This window comes from Cornus florida, unplaced genomic scaffold (genome assembly GCF_030987335.1).
Source record: "Cornus florida cultivar Cherokee Brave unplaced genomic scaffold, ASM3098733v1 CherokeeBrave_3.0.0_Hap2_Chr04, whole genome shotgun sequence".
Taxonomy (NCBI): Eukaryota; Viridiplantae; Streptophyta; class Magnoliopsida; order Cornales; family Cornaceae; genus Cornus; species Cornus florida.
In genome coordinates, this window is record NW_026775574.1 from 75,822,298 (window position 1) to 75,838,502 (window position 16,205).

General features: G+C 36.3%; 1 non-coding gene across 1 annotated transcript; it reads left to right on the forward strand.

Annotated features, from left to right (window-relative positions):
* Positions 1-2,743: 2,743 nt before the first annotated feature.
* Positions 2,744-2,850, forward strand: LOC132305881 (small nucleolar RNA R71). The gene has a single exon (XR_009481728.1). It is a non-coding gene; the product is annotated as a small nucleolar RNA R71 (small nucleolar RNA).
* The last annotated feature ends 13,355 nt before the right edge of the window (positions 2,851-16,205 follow it).

Below are 16,205 nucleotides of genomic sequence, written 5' to 3' on the forward strand. Positions count from 1 at the left end.
GTGACCCTTCGGTTCTATTTTTAAAAACTATTCTCGACGTGTACGATCGATCGGACCCAATCGATCATGAAGATGCTCAGATCGATCGCACATGTTTTTGAAAATTTATAAATTTTTAAAAATTTAAAATCGTTTTGAATTTTTGAAATTTGAAAAATAAGATTTTTTTTAAAAAAAAAATTAAAAAATGAATTTTTGAAAAGTCAAAGTCAACAGGAAGAACTCTGAATGATCGGAGATAATTTTGAACAATGGGACAGAGAGCATGAAATATGCAGAGCTTCAAAAATTTTCTAAGTGTAGAATTGAGATCGATCACAAAGATAACCAGATCGATCGAAGTGCACTTGGAACGAATGAACAGAAAGTTCAAACGATGGATAAAGAGCATGAAATTTTCAGAGAATTGACTGCAGAGATGTTCGATCGATCGAGGGTGCTCTTGTAATCGATCGAACAGACACTAAATACCTAATTTGTAGATGAAAGTGCACACATTCCCCATCAAAACCTCAAAACAAAAATGAATGATCAAAGATTGTATCTAAACGACGCATGAATAGAAAAATAAAAAAGAAATGAGGGAGAAATAGGGTTGGAACTACGAAGCACTAGTGTTTAACGTCTCTAGCAAGACGTTAGGCTCTTTTAGCCCGAATCAAAGATTTTGGTAGGTAGCCTCTTCTTGATGGGGTGAATGGAACTTTGAACCCCACCCAACAAACTATTCCAAAAGAAAATTGTTGGATTTGGTTCAAGTAAAATTGATGGCCTATGGTTAACAAAACTCTTGGGCTTCCATGCTCATTCAACACTAGACCTGAACATAATACCTTTTGAAATTCCATTTGAAATCTTTTTAGAAGGCAAATCATTTGATGTTTCAACACCAAGCAATGATTCATTATTTTCAAATTCATTTACAAAATACATCTTCATGTTTGTCTATAGAGTTGGGGGTTAGATTAAAAATGTTCAACTTCACTTTCGTGTGGCCAAATGAGATCTTCATTATCCCCGTCTTACAATTGATGTTGGCATTAGCGGTAGCCAAGAAAGGACGGCCAAAGATAATAGGAATTTGGCTCTTAGGATTTGGGACTGGCTCTATGTCAATGACAACAAAATCAATTGGGAAGAAAAACTTGTCAATTTTAATCAAAACATCTTCGATGATACCCCGGGCTTCTTAATTGATCAGTCGACTAGTTGCAAAACTACCAACGTCAGTTTCAAATCACCTAGGCCCAATTGAACATAAACTGAATAGGGGAGAAGATTCACACTCACTCCTAAATCCAAAAGAGCCCAATTGATCACATAATCACCAGTAGTGTATGAAGTAGTATGTGAACCGGGATCTTTAAATTTTGGAAAGGTGTTATGTTGCAAGATAGAGCTCACTTGTTCGGTTAAAACAACTTTTCTCGGTGCTTGGCTTTTATTTTTCCTCTTAAGGGTGCAAAGATCTTTCAAAAAATTGGTATAAGTCAGAATTTGTCGAATTGCATCCATGAAACGAAGATTGATTTTTACTTGCCTAAACACATCAATTATTTCATTTTCCTTACTTTGTTGTTTTTTAAGAGAGGTGGATGTTTTTAAGGCATCCAGAAATGGAACCTTAGGCTCAAAAGCTTTTTCAAAAACATTTTTCGAAGCATTTTCAACAACAGAGTCTTTCATATTCAATAAAGGTGGAATGTGATATGAAACGGGACGGGTGTCAACTTTGGGTTGCACCGGGTCACTTTTTTCATTGAAAACACCAACTTGGTTGTCAATAACTTTTCAACTTCTCAAAGTGGTCACCGCATTCACATGTTCAAGTGTATGACCTTCCAAAGAGGAAATGGTCTCCACAACAAATTGTTGCTTCGGTAGGGGATTCAAAGGCATTTTTCCTTTTTCCCTTGCATTTAACATACTAGCTATTTGCCCGACTTGGGTTTCTAGCTTTGCTATCGATTGGGAGTGAGAATGAAGTAATTGAGTATTTGCCTCTAAAGTACCCAAAGCGGATAAGACTTTTTCTTCAAATGCTGGACTTCTTGAGTTACCTTGAGAATATGATGATTGGTTTAGAAAATGAGAGTTCGAAAATTGGTTTCCATTTGATGATTGGTAAAATGAACGATAACCTTGGGAACCTTGGCCTTGCAAAGAGGGTGGAACATACTTGTTTTGGAAACCACTTTGGGGAGGCTTTGAACCTTCCCCTTGGCTTTTCCAAGATAAGTTTGGATGGTTCCTCCACTCGGCATTATAGTGAGTGCCATAGGGATTATTTCCTTGGTTAACGAAAGCGGCATTCATTTATTCATGGCGTTCACTTTGTGCATATCCTTGAGGACAACTGGAAGTAGAATGCAAAACACTAGAACAAGTCATGCATGATTCATTGGAAAGATAATGAGTATGACTAGGGGAGGAAGACACTTGATGAGTCAAATTTTGGTTGATAAAAAATTGATCAAACCTTTGAGATAGAGACTTCACTTCGGCAACTATGGCATTAGAATTATCAACTTAATATAAGCCTACATTCTTCCTTCCACCTATATTTCTACCATTTTTAGATAACAAAGATCGATGCATTGAGTTTTCACTCATCCTCTGATATAAGCGCCACACATCATCTTCATACTTATCAAGATAAGAACCACTTATAGAAGCATCAACCATACCTTTATGGTTGTCCAACAAACTTTCAAAGAAGTATTGCACTAATCGCCATTTAGGGATGTCAAAGTGTGGACATTTCCTAAGCAAATCATTCAATCGCTCCCATGCCTCATGAAACATTTCCCCATCCCCTTGTGAGAATTCATGAATTGAAGTTCTCATTGCATTGGTCTTAGACACCGAATAGTACTTCCTCAAGAACTCTTGTTGTATCTCTACCCAAGTAGTTATAGAAAAAGGTCTTAAATTGTTAAACCAGTATTTTGCTTTATCTTTTAGAGTAAAAGGGAAGAGTTTTAACGTCAAAACTTCTTCCGGCATGTCCGTATATTTTAGGGTAGAACAAACTTCAAGAAATTCATCAAAATGCTTATATAGTTCTTCATTAGGTAGCCTATGATAATTGGGAAACATTTGAATGGTTTGTGGCTTGATTTCATAATGGTGCGCTTTAAATTGGGGAAGACGAATGTATGTGGGTGCATTGTATTCATTAGGCACATAGTGATCTCTCAAAGCCATGGCAGGGTTCACAATCGATGGCTTTATATAAGCCCCATGATTTACTTGAACAGCGGGAGGTGGTGGTGGCACAAAGAAATGGCCTTGGCATTCCAATTGGAACTTGGCCTTGTGGTTATGGAACAAAAGGTCTAGGCATGCCTAATGGTACTTGCATATTATCATGTTGATTCACATTAGGGTGAAGAATGCCTTGTTGGTATATGTGACCAAGGTCTTCAACGTGGTTCTCATTATGTTCTTCTATTGATGAAATGGAGTCACTTGAATTACCCATTTTCCCTTGGATTACGAACAACCGATTCAAGATTAAAATTCAATGGGATAATAGTAGGATTCAAAAACCTACGACCATGCATGCACAATCAAAACAAACAAGCAACAACTCAACAAATAACAAGTAGCAATCACTTCTCCTCTGCAACAAGTCAATCAACAACAAACCTCCACATACATTGATCCCACACTCCCATGCTTTCAACAAAAGCAAGAAATAAAATTGCCTCCACGCTAGCCTACGATTTAACTAAGCAATAGAGTTAGAATAGCTCACAAAAGGTCTTTAAGCAACTTCAAAATATTTTTAACTTTGCCTTGCTTTGCTTTGCAATTTTTTTTATTATTTATTTTTAGTTTTTTTTGCTTTGCTTAGCTTAGCTTGCTTCTTTGCTTTAGAATTCCTTTGCTTCACTTTCCTTGGCTCGAAGTACCTAGCCAATCAAAAACAAACACAATAAGTAAATAAAGTAAAATAAAGTAAAAACAAGATCAAAGGAGTACTAATTCCTAATTAATTCCGAATACAGCATTACCGATCCTCGGCAACGGCGCCAAAACTTAGTGTGCTCGTCATGGGGTGCACCAAAGTTGCAAAGTGTGCGATGAAATGTGGCTAAGTTTGAATTTGTAGAATGCCATTACCACTACTAACTACTAACGTAACAAGAGTGAGTAGGGATCGTCCCAAGGAAAAAGAACGGTACTTTGAAATCAATGTTGGATTAGTAGGTCAAATGATCAAAAGAGGGGTTTGTTGGTTGAATTATACTACAATTTAAGCTAAAGCAATGCAATGTAAAACAACTAAACAAATAAGTAGTAGAGAATAAGAGAGGATTCTTGAGACATAGAGTTCACCACTAAGCATTGCCTTCCTTGACATTCAACATTTTATAAATTAGGGGGACTATATGTTGCAAAAAGAGTCGTGCCATTAATTGAAACATTAAACTTGGATTGCCAAGTAAGCATACATTGTCTAATCAATCTAGTGAATAGCACAACATATCAAATTAAGCCATTAATCCTTCTATAAGCCCACAATCAATGCACACTCAAGAAATTAGAGAAATATACTACTTGTACTCATAAGCATGGATCATCAAATAACAAGAATGGATTGTCCACCTATCTAGGAAACTAAAGTAACTACACTACAACTATGCTAATGGCATGAAAATTAAACTAATTAAACTAAAAAGGGGGTACAATCCATCAAGAAATAAGTATGAACCATCAAATAAACCACAAGAGTAATCCATTAAGTACCATGCTTTAACCATCACTAGATTCATAATATCAACACACATAGACTTGCATTAATGTCACAAAATTTAGAAATATGCACATGACCATTCATTCTAACATACATGGCATATGAATAAAAGTAAAAGATCAATTGGAAGTATAAAACTACACAAATTAGGTAGAAACGAGATTTATATAAATAAGAGGTCAAAACAAGAGTTACAACACAAATCCCACTAAGTACAACACATTTAGGTCTAGGAGGCACGCTTAGGGCTATCTCTAGCCCCAAGAGAGTAGTTTAGCCACTCATTGATATTGTCACTCAACCCTCAAGGGATATCTTCATGTTAGAATCCATCATCCTCCCTTGGTGTTCTTGGTAGAAACCCTAGATGAGGGAAGAACTTCCCCAAAATGTATATTTCTCTCTCTAATCTTTAGCCAATTCCCTCTCTAACTAACCAACCTCTTTACTAAAAATAGCCAAATTCTTTATATAGGTGGCTCAAATGTCACACCTAATGGTCAGACCTCGTGCACTAGAACCTTCAAATGATTGCACCACAAGCACACCTTTACTTCGGCTTTAAATCTGTTTTGCACGCAATTTGAGGCAGTTCAACCGATCACATGGTTGCTCTGATTGATCGAAGTAGGGTGGCTACTTTTTGGATATGGACAAGGCTGAGATATTTTTGGAAAAAGGACAAAAGTGATAAGTGATGATAAGATCAAAAGGTTGGATTGATTGAATAGAAGGTTAGATCGATCGAATAGAAAATTTTCCTGATGATAAAGACAAAAGGTTCGATTATCATGGCAGGGTTAGAATGATTACAGTGTGATCGATCATAGCTTGGTCCAATCGATCATAGAAGGATTTTTCACCACTTTGCTTCCATTTTGCTCCTTTCTTCTACTATACTCAAGATTGCTTCTTTAAATTCTCTAATTCAGCTAAATTGACTTATTTTGGGGATAAGTGTCTGAAAAGAGAAATAACATGAAATTAGATTAAAACAAAAAAATAAGATAGAATAAGGTCCTAGAACATTCAAGATTAAGAGGTTTAAATGGGCACTTTTCAGCACTTATCAGCTACTTTGTGCAAATGATGTCAAAAGTTAGGTTTATGTTCAGTCTACCTCTCCGATGACCTCGATTAACAGATATTACTTTGTGTAATGACCCTTAGATATCCAATTCATCAAAATTACATTGCTTGGTGCAATGATATGCATGAGGACATAGATGGAGCATGAGATCAGTCACTTTTGTCAATAAATAATACCAAAGGTTTGGTCTTTCTCTAATTTCTCCTCCCATAACCCAAGATAGGCAAGACCAATTGTTGTGGACTGATTTATATATACCGTTCATCAATGAACACTTTCAGGTGGTTTCATGTATATTAAAAGACCTCATTTTCAACTTAGATTGTGGCTTGAGCCATGTGATTAAACTTACCAAAACATCCATACTGCGAATTTCTGATTGATTAAGGTCTTGTTGTTCTTCAATAGTGACCGTGAATGCATACTAATTGTAGTAAAATTGATTTCTTTTATAATAAAGTGATGTTTAGTATTCATTCCTTGTATTTGTTATGAGCAAGAATGTGTTTGCTCTTTGTGCAACATATTCTAGATTGTATTTACATGTTTACCCTCTATGCTTAATACATGTTGGCTCTCTTATCTAGTGAATACACTGATTTCCAATAGTATTTACAGTGTGGTATTCATCTGCTAGCTTGTGATGACCACCAGCTGATTTGTTTGCTGTTGTCAGCTTTCTTGCCTTCGACTCTATTTTAGTTTTTACAAATGTTCTACATACATACAAGGCCTAAGTCGCATAATCCTTCTCAGGCTCCCGTTCTCATGCTCCGAACGCGCTTTCACTCTCACATTCCACACTCTCTTGCTCAAATTCTCACTATTTATAACTCAATTCTGTCACTCTCACGCTCCCGCCCTCGAATTTGCTCTCGCTCTCGCTCCCGCTTTATGTGACTTAGTGCAGGACTCCTGGTGGTGGTCATCGCAACACTCTAAATTTGTGCAAAATAGTGTGACCAAGTTTTAAATTTATAAAATGCCACTACTAACTCTAACTACTAATATAGCTAGGGTAAGTAAGGATCATCCCAAGGGATTGTGGGTGTATTTGCAATGGAAACAATATATAGGGTTAGTAGGTCAAGTGATCAAAAGGTGGTTTGTTTGGTTGATTTAATTACAATGTAAATGAATGCAATACTAAGCAACTAAAGTAAATAAAAGGGTAGAGAATAAGAGAGAAAGTTCTTGAGGTCTAGAGGTCACCACTAAACATCACTATTCTAGACATTCAATGTGAAATAAATGAAGGGGAAACATGTCTTGCAATACAAAGAGGTGTGATTGATTGAATCAATAAGCATGGATTGACTTATTAAGCATACATTGTCTAGATAACCTAGTGAATAGCACAATATATCAAACTAAGCCATTAATTCTTCCTTCAAGTTCACAATTAGCACACTAACAAGTAAGAGAATAATATTACTTGCATTCATAAGTATGGAACATCAAACAACAAGCATGGATTGTCCTCCCATCTAAGAAACTAAGGCAACTACACTACAACTAAGCTAAGAACATGAAAATTAAACTAATTAAGCTAAAGGAGAGGCACAATCTATCAAGAAATGAGCATGAACCATCAAATAAACCATAAGAGTATTCTTTTAAGCACTATGCCTTGACAATCTCTAGATTCATTGCGTCAATACACATAGACATGCATCAACATCACAAAACCAAGAGATAAACACATGAACATCTATTTTAGCATACATAGACATATGGATAGAATGAAATGATCAATAGGAAGTATTAAACCACATAAATCATTGTATAAACAAGATTCATATATAAATCAAGTGTCAAGACAACATTACAACACAAATCCCCTCAAAATACAAAGCATTAAGGTCTAGAAGGCATGCTTAGGGCTAACTCTAACCCCAAGAAGATGTTTAGCCACTCATTGATGTAGTCATCCAACCCTCAAGGGCTATCTCCATGGTAGAAATGCTCTTCTCCTTGGTTGAAACCCTAGAAGAATGGAAGAACTCCCAAGAATAGTGTACGTCTCTCTAAGCTCTAGCTTCCTCTCCACGATAGATGATATATGATATGAAGATTAATGAATTATGATAAATTATTCTTTAAAAATGGCTCCAAATCCTTATATAGGAGGCTCAAGTGTCACACCCAATGGTCTGGACTCGTGCACTAAGGTCCCTTCAATGATTGCACCATAAGCCATCTTTTAATGAGCTGGACTCTATTTTAATTTGGACTTGAGGGGGTTCGATCGATCGAGTTCAGATGCGATCGATCAAACTTTGGTGAGATCGATCTAATGTTGGCGAGATTGATCCATCCTTGGTGGCGCCTTTTAGAATAAAGACAGATCTGAGATATTTTTGGGATATTTTAGGATAAAGACAAAAGTGGTAGGTGGGGATAAGATCAAGGAAGTTTGATCGATCTGAGAAAAGTTAGATCGATCGAAGATGGTGAATTCTTTTGGATAAGGACTGACGAGGTCGCTTGTAATACGCCAAACTGAATGTAGTGAATGTGTGGTTCAAGAAAAGCCTTTTATGTCAAATTTAAATTTATAAAAACCACTACCAACACCACTGCTAACGTAGCAAGAATGAGTAGGGATCGTCCCAAGGGATTATACGTGTTAGAATTTCAACTTCGACTCTAGCGTACCAAATGATTGCAAAAGAGAATTGGGTTGGTTGATTACTTCTAGAAAAGAATTAATTAAAATGCAATAAGATAAAGAGTAAGTAAGAAGGAAAGGTCTTGGGGTGTAGAGATCACCACCAAACAATACTATTCCAAACCATAATCAAGTGACTAATGAGGGAAATGAATGTGTTGCAACAATGTTGTGTGTATAAAAGACATTCAATTGGTATGGGTGACTCAACAAGTGCAAATTGTCTCAATCAATATGTGTGAGGCCACAATACATCTATTGGTAGAGGAATATATTGTCTAGACATCATGTGAAGAGAATAAAATATCAAATCAAGTCATTGAACCTTTCATTAAGCTCATAGTCCAAGCAATCCATAAGGATGACTTAGTTAAACATGCATTATCTAAACATCATGTGAGAGGCCACAATTTATCTATTGGGAGAGGAATAAATTGTCTAAACACATGTGAAAGATACAACATATCATAACTAGTCATTAATCCTTCATTAAGCTCACAATCCACATACAACACAATATTAGAGGAATATGCCATTTGGATTCACAAGCATGGAACATCAAACATCAAGAGTAGATTGTCCTCCCATCTAACATTATACTACCACTACACTAAATCTACACTACTAGCATGAAAATAAAGCTATCTAGACTAGGGGAGAGGCACAAGCCATCAAGAATAGGCATAAACCATCAAATGAACCAAAATAACATTCATTAAGCATATCATCTTGATAATCTCTAGATCTATAGCATCAATACACATAGACATGCTTCAAAAACACTAAATCTAGAGATAAGCACATGAATATCCTACTCTAGCATACATAGACATATGGATAGAATAGAATAGTTAATTGGAAGCATTAAACCATACAAACCATGAAATAATCAAGATTTATATATACATGAATATTAAGATGTATCATACAACACTAATCCCTCAATAATACACAAGATTAGAGTATAGAAAGCATGCTTGGGGCTAACTCTAGCCCCAAGAGGATGTCTAGCCACTCATGGTAGTGATGATCCAACCCTCAAGGGCTAACTCCATGGCTGCTCCTTGTTGGTGAAGATCTCCTCCAATGGTGCTCTAGCTTCCTTCCTTCCTCCTCTCCAAGAATAGTCTCCAAGATGATTTTCAATGTGTGACAAGAGACTCTAGACCCCTCTCCAAAAAGTGTATCATAGTCCTTATATAGGTAGGTCAAATACACCCTATGATGAGCTGTGGTCGTGCAAGGCATATTCTCCAATGATTGGGTGAAGGACGGAATAAATGAGCTGGACTTTAACTTTTTCTCGCTGGAGGAAGTTCGATCGATCGAACCTTAACTTGGATCGATCGAAGATGGGTTCGATCGATCGAACTGCATCTTGGATCGATCGAAGTGGTCTGACTCCTCCGGATAAGGACAAGGCTGAGATATTTTGAAGATATTTATGGGGAAAAGGACAAAAGTGGTTGGTAGGCGTACAGCTGTGGATAAGATCAATCATTTGAATAGGACAAAATAGGGTTCGATCGATCGAAGATGATGTTGGATCGATCGAACTTGGAATTTCAGCAAAGGCCAAGGTTGGATCTATCGAGAAGTACTGTGATCGATCATAGATGTTCGATCGATCGAACTCGAAGTTGGATCGATCGAACTTTTCAGCTGCACAACTTTGATTCCTTTTTGCTCCTTGCTTTCTCCACTTTGCTCCCTCCTTTGGTTTATCTCAGGATTGCTTTAATTAAGCTCTTATTTGGCTGAGTTAGCTCAATTTTGGGATTAGTGCCTGAAAATATAAATAACACGTAATAAGTTTAAAATGGCAAAGTAAGATAAATAAAGGTACTAGAATGCTTAAGCTTAACGGGTTTAAATGCGCACTTTTCAGTGCTCATCACAGACAAAGGCTTGGATCCATTTTGAAATAGCCAGATCGATCAATGTGAGATCGATCGAAAATATTCCTGATCGATCGAAGTTTGCAGATTCCCACCACTTTGCTTCCATTTTGCTCCATTCTTCCATTCAGCTTGAGGTTGCTTCTTTTATGCTCTGATTTGACTGAATTAGCTTATTCTGGGGATAAGTGTCTGAAAAAGGCAATAACATAAAATTAGTCTAAAATGGAAAAGTAAGATAGATAAAGGTCCTAGAATACTCGAGCTTAAGGGGTTTAAATGCGCACTTTTCAGCGCTTATCAACTCCTCATTGTTCCAATGACTTAGCTGTTTACATGAACTCGAGTTCTCATATAGTACTTGACTACAGACTACCTAAGTTTTACCAGCCTCTAAAATTGAAAAAGAAAATAATACAATGAACATTTTCAGGGGTGCATAGAGAAAAGAAAATTAATGATTTCTTTTTTATTTTATATAAATAAATATAAAAACTATAAATGTTATAAAGTCTTTAGCATGCTCCGTAAAGAACTGCTGTAGGTATTTTAGCATGCAATGGATGAGCTCGAAGGCAGTAAATCACACTAGAATTGGGGTTCAAGTTGATTGTACTCTGGTGTCAAGCACAGATTTTGTGACGGCCCAAGTTTTGTAAACTCGGTGCGTCAGTGATGACCAAAAGATGACCCGATAACGGATCCAAAATGCGGAAGCGACAGGTGAAACAACGGTCTCTAGAGATACAATGCGTCTCTAAGACACCAATGTGACCCTCAATGAAGTCATGGAACCCAAAGGAAAACAAATGCGGAAGTGTCGTTTCAAAAATGGACAAAAAGGAACCTAGGGGCAAAATGGTTATTTTGTAAAAAAGTGGATTCAAGTGCTATCAAGCACACCACTAGGAAGCAATGAAAAACTAATCATGATGGACTCAAGAATTTCATTATTCGGATTCCGGACGAATAAGAAACTACAAAACAAAGAAAAACGAGCAATAAAGCTAAAAGGGGTAAATTGATAATTATCCAGAAATATCTGGGTACAACCGAGCACACCGTTGGATAGACAATGAAAAATTAATCAATTTCAAAAAAAATTCACTTGATTTGGAGTCCGGATGAGGGAGAAAGGTCAAAATCAAAATCGACGTCGCGGCGGCCCGACGAAGGCCGTGACAGCTACAGTGTCGTCAACCCACTACTACTGCAACTGAGAGTCAAAACGGGCATCTAAACGGACTTTTCTGGAAAAACTTAAAGAAGAAACCCCCCTTAAAATCAAGTTTCCTACCCCGATCTCAGATAGAAACAAAAAAAAATGCATTGTAAAATGCCCAGAATGCCCCTAAGAAAATCTGGTCAAGGGGGTAAAAATTTCTCCGAGCTACTGCCCAAAGAAAATAAATAGGGCTTCAGGAGGTTTTTTAAATCGCCTAAATTGAAAATGCAATCTTAAAATACACCCACAAGACCCCCAAAAGTTTCGGATCGGTCGTCACACTTTTCAAAAAAAAAGTCGATGAATAGTACCAAGTACATTTGCACTAAAAATCTGCAAAACCTGGCAGCAAGGATTTTTCAGACAAAAATGGATTTTTGAGGGCCAAGATTGCATTTTCTGGAAAAACACAAAGAAGAAACCCCCATCAAAATTGATTTTTCTATATGGCATGAGAAGAAAAATGAAAAAAACACATTATAAAATATCCGAAATTCCCCTGGAACAGAATAGGGTAAAACTCCCTAAAAATGCTACTTAGAGTTTTTGTTTCATCAAGGATGGTGTTGTTTGCCAAAGTAAGTATGCAAGTGCATGCAATATGATAAAATAGATGTACCAACATGGCCTAAAGCCTCTTTACATTCCATTAACAAGTTTTAGCATACAAAGCCTCCATTTCTCACAAATAAGCTACAATGGCAATACTTGAGTTTTAGAGGAAACATACTTGTAACCTTTCAAGTTAATGGCCCTTGGCCTCATGTCATACATGTAAAATGCATTAAAAGGAGTGTACTTATGTACACTTTACATAAGTAGAATCAAAGAATACAAGTTTGATACATAAAGCTACCAAACGATCCAAGACAATGAAATCTTCAAGTCTTGAGTCCTGTACCAGAAATATGCCCCAGTATCGTAGGGGTGACTAACATAAAGCTACTCGTAGGAGATGAGCATGCATCGACCTAGCATTTTACAATTTTATCACCTTAAGGTGAAACATATCAAAGGGGTTCGTGCCACCTAACGTCTATGTCAAAATGAGACTCAAGAAGCATCCTAAGCTACCTTAAAACATTTCTAGCATAATCACATTATTCATGCAATTCAAACAACATGGAAACATGTTATACAAAGCAACAAGATATAGATTCTCAAAGTCTTCAACTTGAAATCCAAGATACGAAAACAACAAGAGTGGGTCATGCCACCTAACGTCTATGTTCAAAGTGAATCTATAGGATCATTCCTAAACTATATTTGAACTTCAAAACACAAATTATGATATTGATGCAATTTAACCAACATTGGAATTTCCAATACAACGCTTAAAGCATAATTTCTCAAAGTTAACATCTTGCAACTTAAAATGGTAAATCAAACAAAGAACAACAAGTTACGATATCATCTAGTTATCAACTTAAAATGAAATACGAATTCAAACAAAGTGGATACTCGGATGTCACGCCGGATCAGACCGATAACATAGTTACTTTAGGGTTACTTGCCCATGGGTAACCTCCCTATTGCGCACTAGACTATATAGAGGGACAATCCCCCGTACTAGAACCAAGTCTTAGCCGTAGCCAAACAACGACATCCCCAAGTTTCCAAAATTAACAAATTATGTAACAACGTATATATATATCAACATGTATATACAAGATATCAACTATTTACCAAGCATAATCCAATTTTGGAAACTTATACAATACATGCTCAAAGTCTACAACTACTATGACATGAAAGATGTCAAATACAAAGTGTGCAATTTCTTTCACACAGCAACAATATATTCAATAAGGAAAAATATATTCTCATGAATATAAAAGTAACGACTATATTATCCAATGCTCAAAAGTAATCAAGTGAACATACACCAAATCCAAATCCATGATTTAAATATAAAAACAACTTCCAAAATATCATTAAATCCATGGAGTAATAAAATAGAATTTAATTAGACATAAATTGTTAAATTCTCTAAATTCCAAGTTAATCCCAAATAACCCCAATTTCATATATATTGAAGGACATGTCATGGTCATCACATATATAATATCAAATGACAATTTAAGTGATTAAAGCAGTTAAAACAAAATTAATCAAGCTAATTAATTAATTTCCTCTAGATTTTTAAACAATTCCAAATTCCCTCAATTTAATCTATGTTAGAAAACATGCCAAAGACTATTTAAATACCACATTACAACTTGATTTCATACTTGATACAACCATGTGAATTAAACTTTCACTAAAGATAAATATTAAATAAAAGTTGTAATTCTTAATCAAATGAGCCAAATTTAATGTATGTTAACCAACATATCCAAGCTTAATTTCCTAACATGTTATAATTCAATTCCAAGTCATACATATCCTTGAGCATTAAATCCTTTACAAAGAAATTAATTAAAATTAAATTCCAAGATTTACACAAAACATGCATACAAGTTGTATAAGCATATATAATCATCAATATAACACAAATATAATCCTAAGACACCCCTACCTCAATTTGAGATGAAAATCTCAAAAGCCATCAAAACGAAACTGCTCCGAATATGACGAAACTCCTAGGTTTAGTCGGGGACAACACGATCTATATGAATCTCCAAGAAGCCCCATGAAAATCCAAACTTGGCCTAAATCCCAAACTCAAAATTTGGTCAGAAATGGTTTCTAATAAGGGGTAATGGTAGAGCACGACGAGGCGGGCAATAAATGCAAAGGTCGAAGGATTTTCACTTAGGAAAAGTAGGTTAAAGGAGGAGAGAGAAGATGGCTGCTCCATGGGCATCCATGGCTTCCTTTGGTCATGCAAGGAGAGGAAGAAGAAGAAGAAAATCTGATTTTTCTTCTTTAAGGCACCTATTTATAGTAAATTACAAAAAGTGCCCTAAAAGGGCCCCGCTGAGTCCGGAAAAGTGGATTTTGAGCAAACGCACTCAAATAGAAAAACTCCATGAACAAAAAAGATTCAAAATGAGAAAATATTAACAACGGAAGAAATTGCGTCAAAAACTGAGTCCCGAGCAGAAAGTTATGCCCCGAACAAGTTCAGCGGCAACTAGGTCCAGAAACTCCTAAACTGGAGAAAAACGACCAGAATGGAATTCTATGAATTTACGAGTTAAAAAAAAGTAAAAATGAATCCCGTACGAGGATCCAGGCTCCAGACGATACATTTTGCAATAACTTCCGTTAATTGCACAATGGCCCCTACAAAAAGGGTTAAATGTGACACTGCCCCAGAATGAAAATATCTTCCAAAAGATATTTTCTTAGATGCCCCTAAAATAAAATATCTTCAAAAGATATTTATGAAAAACACCCAAGAAATGAAATTAATTCCAAAGATTTATGCATCCATGCCCCTATGGGCACTAGGAGCAACCAGAGTACTTTCTTACAAAAGTAAAGATACGTATTTCGTGGAAACCACTCACGATAAGGATACGTGAAGTCAAAAACCAACTCTGAGCATAAGAAGTGAGGTTGTGCCAAAAACTGACAAACGGAGATAAGACGAAATAGGGAAAATGACAGAATAGGGAAAAGACGAAATAGCGCATAGTGTCCAAAAACAAAAAATGCGAAAATGACTCGGTCCTCAAAGGAAGTTGTCAATTCACATGAAAGAGTCTCATAAACCAATTCTGAGCACTAGAGATGACACTAAGCGACGAAAAACCATCTACAGAAAAGAAAAAACAACGGAAAAAATTTATCCGCAAAATTTGAGGAAAAAGGGAAAAGGAAGAAAATGACCAGGTCATTACAACCTTCCCACCTTAAAGGGATTTCGTCCCCAAAATCCAGCCCCAACAAAACAAAAGGCAAAACTAGGATAACTACGGAGTACATCTCTAGTCGTCGTCCTACCATAAGCTTAAGAGTGTGCATTAAGGCGAGGGCCAAGAGTTTTACATTTATAGAAGCCACTACTACCTTTCACTATAAATATAGCTAGGGCGAGAAGGGATCGTCCCAAGGGACCGTGAGGATCGAGCAATGTCGTGGAATCACAATTAGGCTAGTAGGTCAAGTGATCAAACAATTGGTTGGTTGGTTGATTAAAGAGCAACTAAATTAAACTAAGTAATGGCAAAAAAATTGCAATTAAGAGTAAGTAAAAGAGAGAGAGAGATATCTTGGGGTTTAGAGATCACCACCAAGCAATGCATTTCTATATCATTGACAAGTGATTAATGAGGGCAATTAGGGTGTTGCAATGTCGGTGTGTGTGTATTTGGTTGATTCAACAAGCAAGGATGACTAGTTAAGTATGTATTGTCTAAACATCATGTAAAAGGCACAATATATCTAAGCTATGAAGCATATATTGTCTAAACAACATGTGAAAGGCACAATAAATCAAAACAAGTCATTAATCCTTTCATCAAACTCACAATCCAAATACAACACAAGGATAGAGACATATGTTAATTGCATTCAAAAGCTTGGATCATCAAACAACAAGCATAGATTGTCCTCCCATTTAACACTACACTACAACTACACTACATCTACACTACTAGCATGAAAATAAA